Here is a 20004-nt window from a genome sequence, read left to right as displayed (position 1 = left end):
CAATTTCAAGAAAAACAAAGCCAAAGTGAGAAAGCAGAAAATAGTTCACGGTCCATGGACATGGTCCTTCAACTGCTCAAATAGCAGCTCAAATTCAGCCAACCCAGCGCAAACTCCCGACCAGATCAGCAAACTGTTGCTGCTGCTGTTACATTAGCCCCTTCTACACTGCCAGATTTTCCGCAAATGTCGGGCTGTTTTAGACAGCATTTAGACACACAAAGCTGGATTGGCGAGTTGATCTGAGGTGCCCAATTTTCCACCTCATAGGGTAGTCATATTGGCGGAACCCTTTTAGTTTAAACAGACCGAGGCAGCCTTCCACAATGGGAGGGGCTGTTGAAGACTTGTGGGAGGAGCTGTTGATGACACAGCAGTTGCGAGCCACTGGCAGTGGATAAACAGGAAACAGTTGATAGCAGGAATTAGCGAGCAGCTAGTAGCAAGAGGGAAACACAAACCTGACAGACACTGTAAAGATGAGCAACTGGGGAGACAAGGAATTGCGTGCCCTCCTTGCCCTCGCAAACAAAGAGGCCATTAACCGTCAGATGACAGGGACGGTGAAGAACGGGCTGACTTACGAGAGAATCGCCGAAGGACGGACTAGCTGCGGCTTCCCTTCCACGTCACTGTTTATGTCACACGCTGAGCTACACATTTTGTTACTTGTTCACACCCCCCATTGCCCCAAAAAGGGCGCATTCTGTATAAACAAAATCCCACACTCCCCGATTTTGTTTTTATACTGCCAATGCTGAAAGAAGACTGATCGGGCTTTCCTGCAAATTTGCATAATTCCGATCTAAAAAGGGCTATAGATTAGACTCAGTCCACCGAAACCCCGGAGCTGGGGTTTACGCCAGCTGAATTCAAGTTGCTACTACTGCTACTGGGTCCATCTCCAGAGCTCTCCATACTCCCAGCAACTAGGTGAAATAGGAACATCAAGTGTAAGATTCAACTTATTTCTGTAGTCTAGTTTTAAAAAGTTAAGTTATGTTAAATCACAATACTTGTAGAATCGCAATACTTGAAAATCACAATACATATCAAATAGGCACGTTAGAATTTTAAAAGTATCAAATCGGGAGGTAAGCATATCGGCCCAGCCCTAGAGGCCAGTCTCAGCCAGATAATAAAGGTCACATGCTACATTCACTTTTGAGTTAGATACTGTGATCTACAGTCATAATGATCTCAAATAACTCATAAACTCAGTTTCTGAATTTGTGGAAAGGAGTTATGCCATAACCTGTGACTGAACCATAATATGTTCCATCAACACAATATGAAACAGGAATTCAACACTGCTGGAATCTGGACTGTTTACACGCTCAAATCAAGAAATACTTAAGACTATAAAATTTTCTTTGGGTTTTCGTTTGTCTTTATGGGAATCCTTGCCAAACATAACCAACACAGGCAGTTCATCTCTACAAACAAGATTCTTCATCACATTCCTCAGCTTTGACTTATGTGTCTGTTTCAATACTGAGAATTTGATTCCAAAATAAGTATGAACTGACACAGTCTGCTTGTGTTAGCACTTCCCCTGTTTAGGGATAAGCTGAAAAAACTTCACAATGATGTAAATGTGGCTGGACATGGAAGTGTCCCCTTGCTGTAAGAAGAACTGATCACACAGTACAACCCTTTAACATTATCCAGAAATCATGTTGATAAAACTGGGGAGACGCTGTACTGATTAAACCAAGACCTGATTAAACCTAAACCACCTAATAATTGAGAATCCCAACAAATGTTAGAATATATGACAAACAATTAATTTAACTACTATGCAAATATAAATGCTATTGAACTACCAGCGAGCTACTGTAAAATGTAGTTAAACTACTGGTTCACGACTCCCTGACACTGCCCATTTGAACAAATTATATCACACAGTAACACTGCCTTTTTTGTATTTTTAGGAAGACAGACATCTTGTTTAAATAAAACATATAGCAATTATCAATGGACAAAACTGGTTCATGGGTTACTTCCCACGTCATATCCAGTAAGTGGAGCCACACATTGTTAGCAGTGCATCTTTGCAGTGCAAACAGGGTGCTTAAAATATGTACTGTATTTCAGTGACTGCCGTGCATAACAGTTCCTGGCATTTCCCAAACTGAGCCTAGCAATATTAGAGGTGACACGACAGGTTCCTGTGGAGCAGGACCCAAACAGAAACTAAAATTCCATTATGATTTGTTCTTTCCCCAACTGCATTTTTAAAAACTGACCTCAAAATGCAAGCAGACACGTAATGGAGGAGCCCTGTTGGGTTGGGTGAGTAATATGAAACTGGACATGTACTTCACTCTGAAACAGCAAGGAGAGATCATTGGCAAAAAAGCTGTTGGGTTCTCCATTACAACCTCAGAGAGTGATAAGGTGTTTAAAGTTAGTTTAATGAGACATAAAAAGTAACAACATTTATCTTGTTTTTTTTATATTCTGACATAAACAAATCACAGGAAGGAAAGATGGTCAGTTTAGTTGTTTAAAGTCAATGGCCTGTGGATGAACATGTGATTGTGTGTGTGTGTGTGTGTGTGTGTGTGTGTGTGTGTGTGTGTGTGTGTGTGTGTGTGTGTATGTGTGAGAGAGAGAATGTCTGAGAGAGGGATCAAAGCTGAGTCAACAAGTTCCTACCCAGACAGACGAGATGCCAAGCCAGAGAGAGAGGGAAAACACAGAGTGGGAGAGACGTAAGGGAGACACAGAAATGTGAGGACTCTACAGACGGACGGAAAGGGAGTGTTAGGTCCAGAGAGCATCGTTGCAGATTCTTTCATTTTGAAATGTATGGAATTTAAATCTGACCGCAGAGAGTACATACTTGGCTGAGAGATGTGGTATTCCTGAATGTGATGCTGATTAGCTCCAGCAGCAGTGATTTCCTTTAAAAACAGGAAATGTGAACAGCTGGAATGTCAGAGAGACGAAGTGTGGACCTGCTGCCTTCTACTCAGAGACACACCACAGAAAAGTCTAATGCATCTGAGATGTCTGAACATCACACTGCAGTGGCAAGATGTGGACAAAATTCCCATAAAATCCTGAGAGATTTGGTTTTGAAATTACTGAGCAACATCATCCACTAATGAATAAATTATTATCACAATAGTTTTCACGAAGTACCACAAAATGTATCCAAATGATCAGACAATGAGTATGTTATTGAGTTAACAGTTGCTTGAGAAAAAAATCCTGATAGATACCAAATATAATGCATGTGTGGATTTCAGAAGTCAGAGGTTCTTTAAACAATTAATAGATGTATGTAAATTAATGTTAATCTACTTTGGCGTGTATAATAAACTGGCATCTAAGTGTAGAAGAAGGTTTAGAAACTTGGAAAGTTCAACTTAAAGACAGACCTCTCCTCATCACATGACCCTGAAATCAACCCAGGATAATTTCACCAGAAAAGCAATTTTCCATCTTTCTCCTGCATGGGAACCAGAAGAATCTGTGAGCTCATGTTTTATTTGCTCTGGCTGATGCGATTGGTCTCCCTCCTGTTCAAACTTTCCCAGCTGACCAGACACTGGTCTGGCCAATCACAACCGTTTATCTGATATGGGACAGGTTTAATACGATGACTGACGACTTGGGGGGCCTTCACACTTTACGCAAAATACATGATGTTATTATTTTTGGCTTACACACCCTTGCACAGGGGGCCACTACGGTACTGACCTAATTTAGTGAAGAGGAGCGTTGTTTCGAAAACCAAGATGGCTGCACCTGACGTGGAACTTTCTGTTGAAGTAAAACTTTCAAACTCTGATGGCAAAAATGGCTAAACTGGGAACCAGATGAATCTGAGTGGCCATGTTTCATCTGCTCTGGTGGATGCGTCTGGTCCCCCATCTGTTCAAACAGATTTCCAGCCAACCAGATGCTGGGCAGCCAAATCACAACCATTTATCTAATCAGAGTTTTTTTTCCCCTTTTTTTAAGATAAATTTGTGAGCTTTTGCCTCGTTTTTAGGACAGCTCAAAATTGACAGGAAAGAGGGCAGTTCCCAACTGGTCCAGCCACAGGGTCCAGGTTGGTCCTTCATCATTTGTTCAGGGTCCACACAGTTTAATCCTTGCATCCTCACTTGCTTTTGGCCATGTCATCGGGCTAGTTTGCTGTCTTTTTCATGTAGTGGTCCATTAGTCACTCACTCTACAGGGGGGAACGGCACTTCAAAATAAAAGCTCTGTGCCAGAAATTCACTGCACCTCAAAATTAAGTTTATTTTTCTCATGTCACTTGTGGTCCTTTCAGAATGGACCCAGGACCCACTTTTGGACTGGGACCCACCAGTCTGGAACCACTGATTTGACAGTATCAAATCTGAATCAAGATTCTGTTACTGCATTGCCTATTTCTCACCTCAAATGTTTTCAGAAACACATTTGAGTGTAGGCCACCATTTAGCTGTAATATATGTATGTATGATATATTCTGTATATGTACTGATACAATATACACATTTCATTGCTCTGAGTGGTTGTAAGTCTTTCCAATTGTGTCCAGAGGCATTTTGGTCAGTGGCATTGCCCGTTAAGAACGGCGATGCCAGGCTAAGAACTTGTTCAGAGACACAGTGATGCTACATGATCACAGCTCATCTCTACACACTGATGTTTGTTTACATTTGTCTGCTGCTCAGCACTACGTCACTTTCCATTGCTCTAATTGGTTGCAGGTCTGTCCAAGTGCTTTCAGATGCATTTCATTGGACGGACGTTGATAACGCCCGTTGGAAATTGAAAATAAACTGAGAGGTTCCAGAATAAACAAACTGGTCCGGTGATGCCAGGCTGACTTCCCATGACTCACTCAGCATCCTGTATTTGAACACCATCTTAGTTTGGACTATTGCTGTAACAACAACAAGTCTGGTTCATCTTAACAACAAGAATCATTTTTGTATCAGAGTCCCTAAACACAGACCTATGACGCTGGTCAGTGCTGGTACTGTTTCATAGTAATTTAACTTTAAATCTTACTACATACAGCAAATGTAAAAAAAAAAAAAAAATGTATTAAAATTTTTCTTGTTACAATAAAGAAGTTGTGCTAGATGATGCTGAAACTGCATCCTCTGCCATACTGCAAACAATTTACCAGGCATTTCCTTTTTCACTTTTTTTCTGAATAAAAGCTTTCAAAACAAATGAAAAAATTTAAAAACATATAAACAAAGTGACTAACTGCTCAAACTGCTACCAGCCTTTCCGGAGGGGAAACTTCTGCGTGAATATCTATAAGCTACATCAGACTGGTCCACAGCTGAGAGCAACACACCCACAGATAAGGCGCTCTAAGAGGGAGCAAACCACTCATCATCCACATATTTGTTATTCCCTGGGTGGGTGACCACAGCGAAGCAGAGTCATTATTGTCCAAGTACAGAAGGGAGACAAAGATGCACATCTGAATGCATGTACTCTCAGGGAAGATTTTAAATGAAATGTAAGTTTTGAATGACATTAACTGCAACCAACGTAGTCGCATATGCAAATATTTTTTGTGAGTGTGCGTTAAATTTCACATGGTCACAGTCATGCAAGTGCATGATGATTGTTATCATCGGTGCCCCCTCAGGCACACCCTACGCACAGGACGTGATGTGTGTCACGAACATCATAAAGCCAAATCTTACTGTATAATTTAAGTTTATCAGTGAAGTGTATGAACTACACTGCAGGTAGGTCTGGATCCTCTACTAACAGACACAAATAAAGTGACGGCTGACTCTTGTGAACAGGTCCAAACGCAGACTGAGTGGACATCTGCAGGTCTGCGTTATAAACATCTGGTGTATGAAATGTCTGTATGTATGTAATGGTCACATATTTAACCACATGCAGGCACAGTCTACCTTTTCCCCTCCTCTTGTAGTTCTCATACTCCTGGAACTGGAGTTAGTCTACATCCAGTACCTACTATAACTAACAAAAGAATGCTACAAAAAGCAGAAACACTTCATGCAACTTCAGCATAGAGGATTGTGATGTTACAGTTTGGTAATATCTGCTGCCTTACATTTTACACACAACTCAGCTTATTCAGTGGAGCAGCTCCAGTCTGCCTTCAGTGTCGATAGGCTTGATAGGAATGAGTGAGGCTACAGAGTGGAGGCTGTACACAGAGACAGACGTTGGCACCAGAGCCAAAGTCGCGCATTTTTCAATTAATTTATCTTATTGGCTCAAAAAAAAAAAAAAAAGAAAAAAAATGGTAATAAGCTCAACCCTGCGGCAGGCTTCACATCAATCATGTAAATCACTCCGTGAATTGCGGTCAAATGGTTAAACTAGGCTGCGCTGATCAAATATGAATCATGATTCTGTTACTGCATTGCCTATTTCTTACCTCAAATATTTTTATAAACTTATTTGAGCTTACTGTTAAAACTGCCACCATATTGGAGACAGTCAACTGAAATGCCAAGCTTCACCCACTAGCTGGGGCAAACTTTCTCATTTTACAGCTAAACAGTACACTAAAATATGTTTTTGAAAACATTTCAGGGAGAAATAGGCAGTGTAACAGATTCATATTTGATCAGTGCTGCTTAGTTTGACAGTTTGACCACAGATCATGAGCAGTGACTGATGTGATTGACAGCTGCGTTCAAGACTCCACATGCAGTGAGGCCATTAGAATCTCTGCCAGGCAATAAAATAGGAGCAGAGCAGTATTTTTTCCCCACAGATTATCTGCCTCCTTCAGTGCTGTATGAATATAAAGACAAATGCAACAAGTTATTTTATACAAAAGTAACCAACTACAGCTTTAAGACATTTATGTTAACATTTTGATATTGTTTTCTTTTACAAGAAGTACCACATAATGATACACTATCTACACTATATACACAACAATATACTATACACCGATCAGCCAAAACATTAAAACCACTGACAGGTGAAGTGAACAGCACTGATCATCTTGTTAAGATGCAATGTTCTGTTGGGAAATCTTGGGTTCTGACATTTGTGTGGATGCCACCTGACATGCTCTACCCACTTAAACACCAGTGCAGACCAGGCAGCCCCCATTATGACAACATCACTCCCCAGTAACTGTGGCCCCCCAGCAGGACAATGTGCCATGCCACACCACAAAAACTCCTCAGGAATGGCCCAAAGAACATGACAAAGAGCTCAAGGCATCAACCTGGCCTCCAAACCAGCACATCCCTCAAATGTTTGATCAGGTTGGGATCTGGGGTATTTGGTGGGCAGGTCGACGCCTTGAGCTCTTTGTCCTGTTCCTCGGGTCATTCCTGAGCAGTTTTTGTGATGTGGCATGGTGCATTGTCTTGCTGTGGGGGCCTTCGCCAGTGATAAGTGCTGTTGCCATGTGAGGGTTCATTTTGTCTGCAATGGTGTTCGGGTGGGAGGAGCATGTCAAGTAGCATCCACATGAATGCCAGGACCCAATGTTTCCCAGCAGAACATTGCACTGTAACAAGATGATCAATGTTATTCACTTCACCCACCAATGGTTTTAATGTTTTGGCTGATCGGTGTATGTACACAGTGTATTCTGAAGCTACACTGGACTAACAAGTAAAATGTCCGATTATGCCGACAACCTTGGGGGGACAAGGGTTTAATCAGTTTCAATGACCTTTCAAGTAAAAAATGTTTCATTGGTGGCTTGTACATTTTGTGCACTCTTTTAGCTCAGAAATGCGAAAACCAGTTAGGCCTATGTTACACAGGTGTATATGGAGGTCGAGACAGACTGATTTAGACAGTGTAACTCGTGACTACCAAAAAAAGTAGATTCTCAATTAAAACTGCATGAGTGCTCTGCATTGTTGAAGAACCAAAGCCCTGCAGATATCCACAATGACAACAATACTGAACACGAAAGCAGAATAAAACTAAGCCATGAGGGGACAGCTGAGTTTTATGATGAAAGTTTCCAGAGGGCAAAGTACAGCCATATCCTGTTCCTGGTGAACTCCATTTCACAGCAGGGTTATGACTTGTTCTCTTCTTGCACTAGTGGGATTGACAAAGCACTGTAAAATCAACTGGGACTTCAACATAACGTTAGCTCATACTTAAACTGCGTTTTGCGTGTTCTCACTTGGCCTAGCTGTGGTGGACTGCAGGGCCACTATAAAAACAAAAAAACCTGGCAAGCCGACTGAAAATGCTCACATTTCATTTGTACTAAAGGTCAACTTATTATCGGTTTGGCCAATTAATCGATGCAGACAGGACATCTTACTAACTATCGTTATAAGCGGAACTTGGCTCTGATAGTGGCCAATGGGAAATGGGCCCTTAATGCACAGGCTTACTGGGGCTTTAGTCTCTACCCTCAGGCCTCTGGGGGCTGCCAAGACATGAGGTTACAAAAGTTTCAGTATATTCTGAACTATAATATTATATATTTGCAATTGCCATGAGCAATATTGGGACAGGGAGTGCACTGTAGTTATAACAATATGTATCTGTGCTTTGTACTTCCCTTAAGGCACAAATCAGGTAGGGCACGCCATCTTGAGCGGGCTGTGTGCGAGGAGGAAGGAGGACAAAGGGTAGAAAGATTTGCATCTCTTGTCTGGTTCATCAGATGTAAATATGAGGGAGCAGTCTAATTGCAAAGTCCACACAGCCAAAATTCAAATGCATGGAAATCATTCTGGATTCACACACAAATGAACAGCAATGTCAAGGCAGCCTAAAAATCTGGTACTGACAACATCTGCCCTCAAATTCAGTTCAGTACTGACACAACAATGCTGAAGTCATGTTAGTTAAACTACCATTACACAAAATTACAAAGACAAAGGGTTAAGAAATAGTTTGACATGTTGGGAAATACACTTATTAACATTTTCTGCCCACTAGGGCTGTCAACGAATATTCTAAATTCGAATTTAAATTCAAATTTGAAAAAAAAAAATGGACCTTCGAATGTGAAAATTGATATTCGATTGTGGAGAAAAAAAAAAAACACCACCGCAGCTGTCCTCTTTGCGAGTGGGAGGTGGGAGCGGCCACGGAGCTGCGCGGCGCGGCGCAGCAGGTGTGGATGACACAATTGGTTAACATGGGCACTGAAAGGAAACTGGCTTCGCTTCGAGGCGCTTCGAGGCTATTCGCAGCGCTTCCGTGGGCGGTGTGGCCTGACGGGTCAGAGAGGGAGGGCGAGCGAGAGGTCCGCAGTCGTTTATAACGTAATGTTATAGATAATTGTTTTATGTGTTTTAATGATGTAGTTATGTAAATGTTTTCAAAGACGTTTATGGTGAAATAAAAATACCTACAAGTAGTTATGTTTCCTTGTATTAATACATACAGAAGTATATTTCCTTGTATTAGTTTGCCCTCTTGTGGACATAATGCAAAAAAAAAAAATTCAAATGGTTTGAACCTATGAGTTATTTTTAGAAAGAATATTCGAACGTCATTTTTGAGCAATTTTGACAGCCCTACTGCCCACAGTTAAATGAGAAGATTGATAGTACAAGCCTGTCTGTGCATAAGTGAACAAAGCACTAGCCACAAGACAACTAGCTAGCTTTCTTTAACCAGTGGCAAACCCAAGTAGGGACCGGGGGGGCCATGTCCCCCTGATACAACTCCTGGCCCCCTCACGACTGTCTTTAAGATGCTCAGGTGCTCTCATTTTTTAAGCTAGCGTAAAGATAGTGGTATCTTGTATACTAGGCAACCTAAGCGAACCATTGGTCCAACCAACCATGTTGCCATAGCTGGTCTGGAAGTGGGCTAAGTAAGGCAAGGAACAACTGGCATGGCCATTTTCAAAGGGGTGCCTTGAACTTTCTCATCAAGAAAACCAGTTCTATGGGTATCCATGAGGGTTTTGTTTCTTACGATCAATTTATTCCAAATCAAAGCTGTATATTTATCTTATTAAAGAAAAGAACGTGTAACACGTACAGATACATAACACATAAAAACAGGATTGTCATGGAACTGAAAATGTTAACTGTACCTGTATAAGTCTATGCACATCAGATAATTAGTAACATTACTGTAAATTCAGAAACAAAAATATATCGATTTTCAATCCTCTATATTACCATAGTTTTCAACTAGCCTATATACTTCAGCAGCATAATCGTATTCCTCAAATTCAGTCAGGGTTTTGGTTTTGGTGTGCCGCAAAGACTTTCAGCAGCCCCATCTGGCCACTTCTGAAAACTTTCTGGGTGCACCTTTAGTCCCTATATAAACAGAAAATGTAAAATTGAAAATAAATGGTTTTGTAACCACTGTAAGTATATCTTGAACATAGTATTACAATGGGCTAATTAGTAAGCTGTAATAGTGTTGATAGGCAGATTTTTAAAACAGAACCAGACAAGCTGTTTCCCCCTGCTATAAGGCTCAATGCTTATCTAAGCCAACAGCCTTCTGGCTCTAGCTTCATATTTACTGTACAAACATGAGCAGGGTATCAATCTCATCAACTCTTGCATTCGCTCTAGCAAATAAGCGTATTTCCAAACATGTCAAACTATTCTTTGAAAGTACAAGAACATAATAGTTAGTACAATGCAACACATTCCAAGGCCTTCACAGGCTAAGCATATGATATTCAGGACATGTGAACATCCCGTCTTTTTTTAGCATTGCCTGAGGCACTGGTAAAATCTTACAACGACAGACCTGTACAAACCTCAACACAATAAACTAGGAGACAAGTGTTGACTTAGTGGACATTATCAATTTAGAAATTCTACAGTTCAATCAAAGATCAAACTGTCTCAGATCAACACCCAAACTGACTATGTTCACTGCTGGGTCAAAATCCCATATCGTCTTTCTGCGGTTTCTGAAAGCGTTCAAGATTATGAGGCATGTAACAATTGACTATTTTATATTATTACAACCTTTATTAAGCCAATACCAACACATTAACATTTACAAACAATATGCCAAAGGAAACACTGACTTCTTCTACAGATTCTTGACCAAATATCAATCTCTCCTTTGGTCTTTATAGTTGAGATTAAAACACAAAACAGAAAAATAGTGTGACTGCTGCCCACAGGAAACAAGCCCAGCTGAATTAAAACACTCAGTGTAGATAGTACTGTTTCTACATACCATGAGGTGAAGAATGATACTGTCTCCAGGAGCTCTTGTTGTGGTTTTAACAGTGGTTTGTAATTCAACAGATATATATATATAGGGAGCAAGATAACAATGTCTGTGTTCGCTCGTCAGGATCAAAGATTCCTTATAAGGATTTACCTTATCTCACCTGGTCTGTTTCTTTGAATGCATTTTCACTAATAAGGTCATAGTGTTGATTCTTAGCTTTAGTACAAAGGTTGTACCAGAGCATGTGGGAGTGTCCAAACAAGTGGTAAACATCAATAAAACCAATATGACTGTAAAAGGAAAGGTTTGGTGACAAGACCTAAATTGGCATTGCTGACATCAGTAGCGTAACTGCATGTTTTGTAATGATATCAGTTGTTTGTATCGATAGGAAACTACAGAAATGCTATTCAACATCACTGACAACTGAACATTGAGCTGCATTTGCTTACTGGCCTCAGACCAAATAAGCATGTGTTGAAGATCTGAACAACTTTTATACATTAGTTCAACATTCAATAGGCCATTTGTGTCATATTCCGACACAATAACTGCTCACAAGGGCTGCCAATACACCTATTGCCATACATTTGAGCTTCATGTATCTTTTTGCTCTGATCCTCCAAAATTTCACTGCTAACACCACTGATAGTTCTCTACATCACACTGCAAAGATATATATATACAGAAATATATAGCTGTTTCAACATAAAAATATATAACTGTTATATTGTATTTTTAGACTGCCACTGATGGGAACTTATCAGTTGAAAAGCAATTAACTGTTTCACGCGCCATCTAACAAAAATCTTGATACATGTGAAACACAAGCTTCATTAACTTAAAAAAAAACCCTAAAATTTATGTGGAATCATAGTTTACTTGGACAAGGGAATTTTGTAAAATTGCAGCATCATATCACAAGGTTTCTCAGGGTTTGTGGCAGCCCGCCACAATTAAAATATTTGCTGCCACATTTTGATTTTCTCTTTTTTTTCTCTCCCTTTATTAGGTGCTCTGTTGAAATGTATATACCATCCGGTAATTCTTTGATCCATACTGTGAGGGCACAGCGTACTCTGGCACAGACTGTGCAGTGGAATGCCAGGCACAGTGAAAGTGAAACTTACTTGTTAATTGTGCTGTGTATAAAACTTTGCTGTCATTCATAAACAGCTGCTCCTCTTATCATCTGTCTGATCAGCTCTGATGGGATTGAAATTGATCAGTCATTTTCAATCCCATTTGACTGATCAATTATCCACCCTGCCACTCAAAACACCACAAACTGCTGCTGAGCAAAGAAAGAAGACAATCGCCTGTGCTTCACAGACCCACAAAAAACTTAGAATTTAGAGAGGGGACACAGACTGATAGGCAAGAGAAAAAAAATACACACACACACACGCGCATAAATATATACGTGTGTGTGTGTGTGTGTGTGTGTGTGTGTGTGTGTGTGTGTGTATTTTCTATACACACACAGATGTAAATTTGCCTTGCATGCTGTCTGTTACTGCATACCCAGCCAGAGTAATATGTTTCCTGAAAGGCTGACAGTCAAGTTTAGCCATCAACTCTGGCTCGATCTCAGTTTGGTAACGTAACAATTCGGAGCGCAGCCAAGACTATTTAGTTTACCGAGGCTGTCCCCACCAAGAAAGCCAGACTGTGTGAGATGAGTAGAGCCTTAAGCCATTCTCTGTATAATAATATCATCATTTTCTTAGTGCTTATCATCGTGCATTAGTAACCAACCAGGTCTGAACCAACATTTTAATGGAATGACTGGTAGATAATTTGGTCTCATATGGATTATTATTTAACGTAAGTGCTTTCTACTTGTAGGGTTGGTATATTGTGTAGTCAACTATTTTAAGATATTTACACCATTTTACTCAGCTTACGGTGATGGTTTTAAGACAACTTTTGGCTGGCTAGGTGACAAAAGTTCACTTATGGAGTTGGCTGCTTCGCTGTGGAGCGTGGCATTGTCAGGATCCTCTACACATTGTGTTTATGTTCACACAACAAGGCAACGAAATCCCTGAATATCTTTGGTAGAGCTAACCTGCATTTACAGTATGTTAGAAAAGCTATAGGCTATGCATGCATCATCCTCCAAAACAACAGCAACTAAGGACTGGACACTCTCTGTGGCGACCCAGCCTCACAGTTAGCTTCATGGCTAATTTGATTGATTGAGTGTTAGCGAAATGGTGGGTTCAGGAAGAGTCTGTCAGCCTTGAAGTACATTTGTGGGTGCCACAGCAGGGACAAATAATGAGCAATCATTCTAAATATGCAAATCTCTGAATAGGGCAGAATCATTGTCCTTCAGAACAGAAATTGTGCACATGCCTGAATCAAGATTGCGATATTTTGACGATTAATTATGCAGCCTTTGTCTACTTATGAGTGAGAATATGAGTCAGTCCTCACTCAGCACCTGTTACAACACAGACTACTGTAGCTTGAATAACACAGGACCATATGTTTGCTTGTACGAAAAGCTTTAATTGGTGCATGGGAGCCCTGAAATCAAACCCTTAATCCTCACAGTATTAGCACTGCACATTGTAGAGGTTTGGGGTTGGATTAGTCCTTCAATTTAATACCAGTTGTGACATTAGGCTATATCCCATACAGTATGTCCACATTGCACAGCAACTGCATGACACAATTACAGTAAGTGTAAGGGTGTCCTGAATTAACCAGTAAACCACTTCGCAATATCAGCATCTACAAATACAACAGCACTGAAGTAAATCCAAGTTATAATGATCAGATTTTGTTGATACTGTAATAAACAATTGTGCAAAATCTGTACTGGATATACATTAGTTTTAATACTCCAGCCCTCAAGGATAGCTGTGCATACAGTTACAATAGCAGTAGACTGTCCAGATTTTATGTTTGTTTAGATTAAATCTAAGACCCCATCTTATAGGGTGGGATTTGGACCCCTGTGTCCTCAAGACATACAGGATTTTCTGGCCTAATAAGCATTTAACCCTTGGACTACTGGTGTACAACATGTTAGCCCAGTCAGTGGTCAGTGTTTCCAGACTGTGACTTAAACATGCAGACCCTAACCCTTGAACTTCTTGTTCTTCTTATAACAGCTCAACGTTCGGTGTTAGTCACTGCTGCTGCTTTGAGGGCCTATTACCCCCTTAATTGTTTTGGTCTCCACCATAAACTGTAAAAAATAATGGATGTAGCTACCATGACATCACCCTTTGGTTTGTGGACTCCTGTTTTGAAGTTTGGCATTTTGGCCATCGCCGCCTTGTTTTTTTTTTGGAGCCAGAAGTGACCATATTTGGGCAAGAGGCTGGCGCAATGGGTAAAACTGACTGAGAAGCCAAGGACACTGTTGGGAGACAGCATGCCTCATAAAGCAGCATAGCCATAATTACACGTAACTTTAAGGCTTAATAAAATATATACAGGGGAGGTATATAAAAATTCACCCCCACACAGTTGTCATGAACGTGGAAAATAGCTATAGAGACCAAAACCATTTTTTTTAAAGATATTCTTTATGGGCATTTTTTGCCTTTAATCGACAGGACAGCGAAGCGTGAAAGGGGGAGAGAGAGAGGGAGAGACATGCAGCAAAGGGCCACAGGCTGGAGTCGAACCTGGGCCACCGACGCCCCAGAGACCAAAACCATTTTGTACCAGCCTGTAAACTTGTTAATTTGTTGTAAAGGTGGCATTTTCACATAGGGGTCTATGGAGGGAGGTTGACTCATTTTGGAGCCAGCCTCAAGTGGAAGTGCAAGAAATTGAATTTTTTGGCACCTCCATGTTTGCTTTATTTTTCAGCCCCACAGGTAACTGCATGGTCTCCACCAACTCCTGAGACAAATATATGGTTCTTTAGCTTCTAGATGTCAGCAAGTCACTAACTATGACTGCTGTTTGGTTCCAAGAGAGGCTTGAAGGCTCGAGCTGCAGAGTTTGGTGATAATTTTCTATGATTTTATCAATATGACTGATGTTACATTAAGTCATTTGATGCAATACTGATATCAAAAATATTGATTAATGCAGGTTTAAACATATAATCTGCGATCCATATTTTTTTTCATCTGATCTTATATATGGTATGCATCATAGATAACATAATAAAGGAGCCATCACACTCATCATATAACTCAAATTGTGGTTCTCAACCCAACCTTTGGAAAATTCTCTGACATACTGCAGCTCAACTTGGCCTTTCTCATCTGACAGCAACCCACTGGTCATCCAGTGACAGTGACACTGGGCTCCCTGGTGTATTTTTGTCTTGCTGCTTTCCCCCCTGGGCTGATATATGCAGTGACACCCCCTTATAAGTCAACCACTCATTCCAGAAAGTGACAGCTTGTGCAACGGCTTGTTTTTTTTCCCTCCCAAAGGCATCATGGTACAGATAAGTAGGAAAGGCCAACATAAAATGGTCAGATATTTACATCTTGAGGTTTAGTAGGAAGAGAAGATCAAAGCACAAACGGGGAAAAAGGAAATACTATACGCAATTATTATAATATTCAGTTTAGCTATGATTTGTGAACACACAGTAATTTCTATCAAAACATAAAATCAGGATGATGAGAGACAAACTGTGGCACCACTCAAACAACAACTAGGGGACAAAGTGGATGAAGACAGACAGTCATTATTTTAATAAGAGCCAAACAAGCACTCTGATTATCTTGCTGTCCGATGATTTGAACCACTGCAGGTTTGCCTTCAGATTTAGGTTTCCCAATGACACCTATGCCCTTGGCACTCTGAACATCACTCCCAACATTACTGTAGGATCACAGGTACAACACGCTTCTGGACACAAGTGAAAAAATAGCTTATTTTTCCTTCCTAAAGTTGCCATTGGGCAAAGTTTTAAAGTGCACGTGGTTTAGTCAGCAGTGATGATGCAGAATCAGCAGCAACAAGGTAACAAAGCCTTTTTCTCTGTGGTTACCCCCATGTAAAACCAGCATTTAACAAGGATTTGTCCAAGTCCTGGACCTCTGACCCGTTAGCCCTTTATGCTGGACAAGCTGCTTCTAACCAACTCACATTCAGCAACTATAAGCTACTTGCAACAATTGCTCTTCCTAATGCTTATTTACCTCAAATCGATAATCCGTGTATATGAATAGAGCCATAACATCTCACTCAGTCAGTGTAGGTCCAGTTGATGCACAGTTCCCTTTTCTGAAGACAGAAAGCAGCACTGATGTTGCACTTCAGCACTGCTTGGCAGGGTTATGTTAAAAAAAAGGGGGGAACCACTCATTAAGTTTGAACACATATCCTGTTCTAATGAAGACTAATCCATCATATTAGTCAAGTGCAAATTGAGTGAAAGTTTATCCTACTACTGAAACATCACTCCACAACAACTGCGGGTCTCCAAAATGACACGAGCCTTCACACCTGACTGGATTTCAGGTCTTTGAGGACGTGAAGCCACCTGCTGCACACAGAAATCATCTGGAAGATGAGAGGGGGGCCACACTTGTGCCACTATATAAAACTACAAGTTCACATGCACCACTTTGAAACTCCCGGGAGAACGTTCACTGAGATGGGCTACACGATTGCACTGCTAAGGTGGGTACATGTGTCTGCCCACTATGAAACTGTGGCCTTTCTGCAACTTCATCTCCTCTTTAACATCCTTCTTTCCGCCTAAAGTTACAGCTTGTTTAAGGGAGGAGTAGCAACTCATTGGCAACTACTCTAATCTGTACTCGGGTATTGTGTGGGGGGTGTAAAGTTAAGGAAAATATAGCATTTTTTTTTAGTTCTAGTCAAGGTCTATGGTGCATGTTTTATGTCTATGTAGATTTCGAGGGGGTGCCAGGTACCCCCCTCATTATTTAGAACATGTGCATTTGTTCCCCCAATAAAAACATGACAGTAGCAGCAGAGAACTTATAATCTGACAAAATTCAAGACATGTACAACAAAAATTGATGCAAAAAAGTGTACAGGAGTACAAGAGTACAGGAGTTTAGGAAGTTTGGAGTTGTTTTGTGAGGACCCCTGGTCCCCCACAATACTGAAACGAAATCTACGCCCTTGCTTCACGAGAGTGTATAGTGCATGTAAAATCAAGCAAACCTTCCTTGTATCTGTGGATTGGAATATGAACGTTATCTGAGAGTCAAGAATTTATAGCTCCAGTCCATAGTTTGCCTACACATACTGACTATTCATTACATTAATAGCAGTAAGTCTTATTTTCATCATAGTCTACAAATGATTTTGTAAACCAACTGACCACCAAACCTTTTGTCTAGGGCCTCCACACGTCACCTGTTGCACCATCTATTAAGTTACAGCCAGTGATAAATAATTCACCAGCAGCTGGATTCCTGTAACAGTTATCTTCAAACAAGCATGACACACAGACAATAAAAAAAACCAATCATTTTCATGGCAGTGTGAGCTGAATGTGTCTCATATGAACCATTTCAACATAACATTCCTGATAAGCGCTCAGTCGTACACTCACGCTCACAGAGGAGAAGTGCGGCTGTCAGCTACTTACCCCGAGTCCATGAAAAAGAAGCCGGAGTCCCGCTGGTGTCCCCCGGCTGTTATCCACAATACGTCCGCAGTGGAAGTCCCAAACTATCCTCACAGGACGGGTAACACACTAAAGTCGGCGCGGCGGTTCTCTCCAGCGACCTGCTCCTCACATGATAGTCGCCGTGTGTCTGCCGCCCCCCGTGTTGTAGACTAGCGTCGAACCCGACGGCAGCACAGAGAGTGGACTTCCGGTTTGTGTCTTTCGAGAATAAAACTCTCATTGACGAAGACGTAAAGTAGAGCCATTAGTGTACAGGTGCCCAGGGCACAGGTCCTACTTAAAGGGGAACTACAACCATTAATAAAATTCTTACCTGTTATTCCTATGGTGTAAGATAGTCCAAAAATATTAGTTAACATGAAAAACTCTCTCCCAAATCCAGAAAATTAAAGTGCTGAAACTCAAATTTGTGATGTCATGGGGTATACAGTCTGGAGCTGCTCCATAGACAATGAATTGGAAAAGATGTTATAGATGAGAGCAGCCAGGTGAATGTTCTGGCTATATGGATACATTTTCTGTTTCTCAACTGACAACACTACAATAGAGTAAAGCTCATTTTAGTATAAAAAAGAAAACAAACATTCTGTCAGTTCACAAAATCAGTGTCCCATTCATTGTATGTGAAGCAGCTCCAGACTTTGTACCCTATGACATCACAAGTTCAAGACTTAATTGTACGTTTTTTGGTTTTGAGAGAGAGTAGCTCATGCTAGAACATTGAAATAACATACTAAAATTCCTAATTAAGTGGTGTTCCCCTTTAACATCTAGAACATGTGCCCCCAAATAAACACATGATAGTGGCAGTGGACTTTTGACAAAATTAAAGCCATTTCCATCATAAATTGATGCAGAAAAATACACAAATTAGTGCATAAAACTCATTGATTCATTCAAGTTAACTGTATGATACTCAGAATTTGCTGGTGGAAGACCACCAAATCATAAAAAAAAAACCCCAAGCCCTTGTCTTAGGGTGTAGGTTGTGTTAGAGTTAGCCAGCCAATCAGTGAGTATAACTGCCAAAGCCTTACACTCAGTATCAGTAATAATCAGTGTTAACAAAATAAATGGTTATCAGCTTTTTAGAAAGAGCATTTAAAGAAGATTTATAAACTGATTTACCAAACAATTATTGGGCTTCTACTATTTACTGTCATGATTTCTTTAATGTGTGATTTAGAAGATGTTGTGTAAATAAAGATCCTCCAGATGGCCCACTAAAACTATTATCTAATGAAATATTCTGTTTGATGGCAGCGGTCACGTGTACATGAGGCCCAATTAGGTCGAGTTTTAAATAGTCGCTTTTATTTTGAAAGTAAATTTGCCCCATGTCCGGTACTGATTTGTCTGTCTGTGTTCAGCTTGACGCTGCAGAATTTAAAAAAGCTGCGCTTCCCAGGCAACCTAAAAGGAGATCCAAAAGAAACCTGAGCGTTGAGTTTGTCTTGGTGTGAATTTCATCTGTCAAGTGGATTTTTCTCTGTCAGCAGTTAAGTCACAGAGTCAGAGATACATACGCAATATGACAATATCCTATTTCCACCAGTGACGCTGAATAGTGAGTAATAGGGGACTGTGGCTACAAATGTTTTTTCTTGAGCCTCCCTGAGTGACTGGGGAAAATAAATAAATAAATATAAATAAATATATCACATTTTCTTGCTCTGATAAATGGTAGCCTAGATTGTGGAGATTTTTAAAGAAAATATACATTTCAAATCCAGTTGAGTGTTTTGGAGCTCTGAGAGTATTTAAAAAATATACAAAATATAGCCATTTAAAGTTGAATGTCGCTCCCCTAAGCCAAATCAAACACAGAATTCCCTCCAAAGTGCTTAAAAATAATTTATAGCGCTATCCCCATTTTGCATCACCCTCTCCTTCCTCATAAATAATGAAGAGTCCCTAGCAGGTATCCCATTCCCATCTCTGTCAGAAAGTACACTGCACGTACACATATTAAACCCATGACAAAGTGAAAAGCCGGTGTGTCAGTATATGCAATCAGGACTTTGAAATAAATAAATAGCCTACATGCTTGGTCGATTTTGTCATCAGGAACTATTAACCATGTGGTGATAACAGTGGTAGACTTTTATATTTTTCAGTACTTCAATAATTCATGCAACATTCCCAAAAGCATCCTCTTAAGTTCAGCTATAGGTTGCAGATTGTATTCCCTTGAATCCCTCCAGATTGGTGGCAGCAGTGAACAGATGTTAGTGGAGTGAGTCCAAAGACCATCCTTCAGCTTTGCTACCAGCTGTAAGGAATGAGGATGC

The 20004-nt window shown here is 40.5% G+C and overlaps 1 protein-coding gene across 8 annotated transcripts in view; it reads right to left on the bottom strand.

Annotated features, from left to right (window-relative positions):
• The window catches only part of mical2b (microtubule associated monooxygenase, calponin and LIM domain containing 2b), an 81369-nt gene extending 63457 nt beyond the window's left edge, over positions 1-17912 (bottom strand). For 5 of the 8 annotated variants that reach the window (XM_049573606.1, XM_049573608.1, XM_049573609.1 and 2 more), the window contains exon 1: positions 17672-17910. The gene's annotated coding sequence lies outside the window, so the exon portion shown is untranslated. Of the gene's footprint in view, positions 1-17671 lie in introns of all 8 variants that reach the window. The other 3 variants (XR_007449121.1, XM_049573603.1, XM_049573602.1) reach the window with 2 other exon arrangements.
• Positions 17913-20004: the final 2092 nt, after the last annotated feature.

This window comes from Epinephelus fuscoguttatus, linkage group LG4 (assembly GCF_011397635.1).
Source record: "Epinephelus fuscoguttatus linkage group LG4, E.fuscoguttatus.final_Chr_v1".
Classification (NCBI taxonomy): Eukaryota; Metazoa; Chordata; class Actinopteri; order Perciformes; family Serranidae; genus Epinephelus; species Epinephelus fuscoguttatus.
This window is presented reverse-complemented; position numbering and strand designations above follow the sequence as displayed.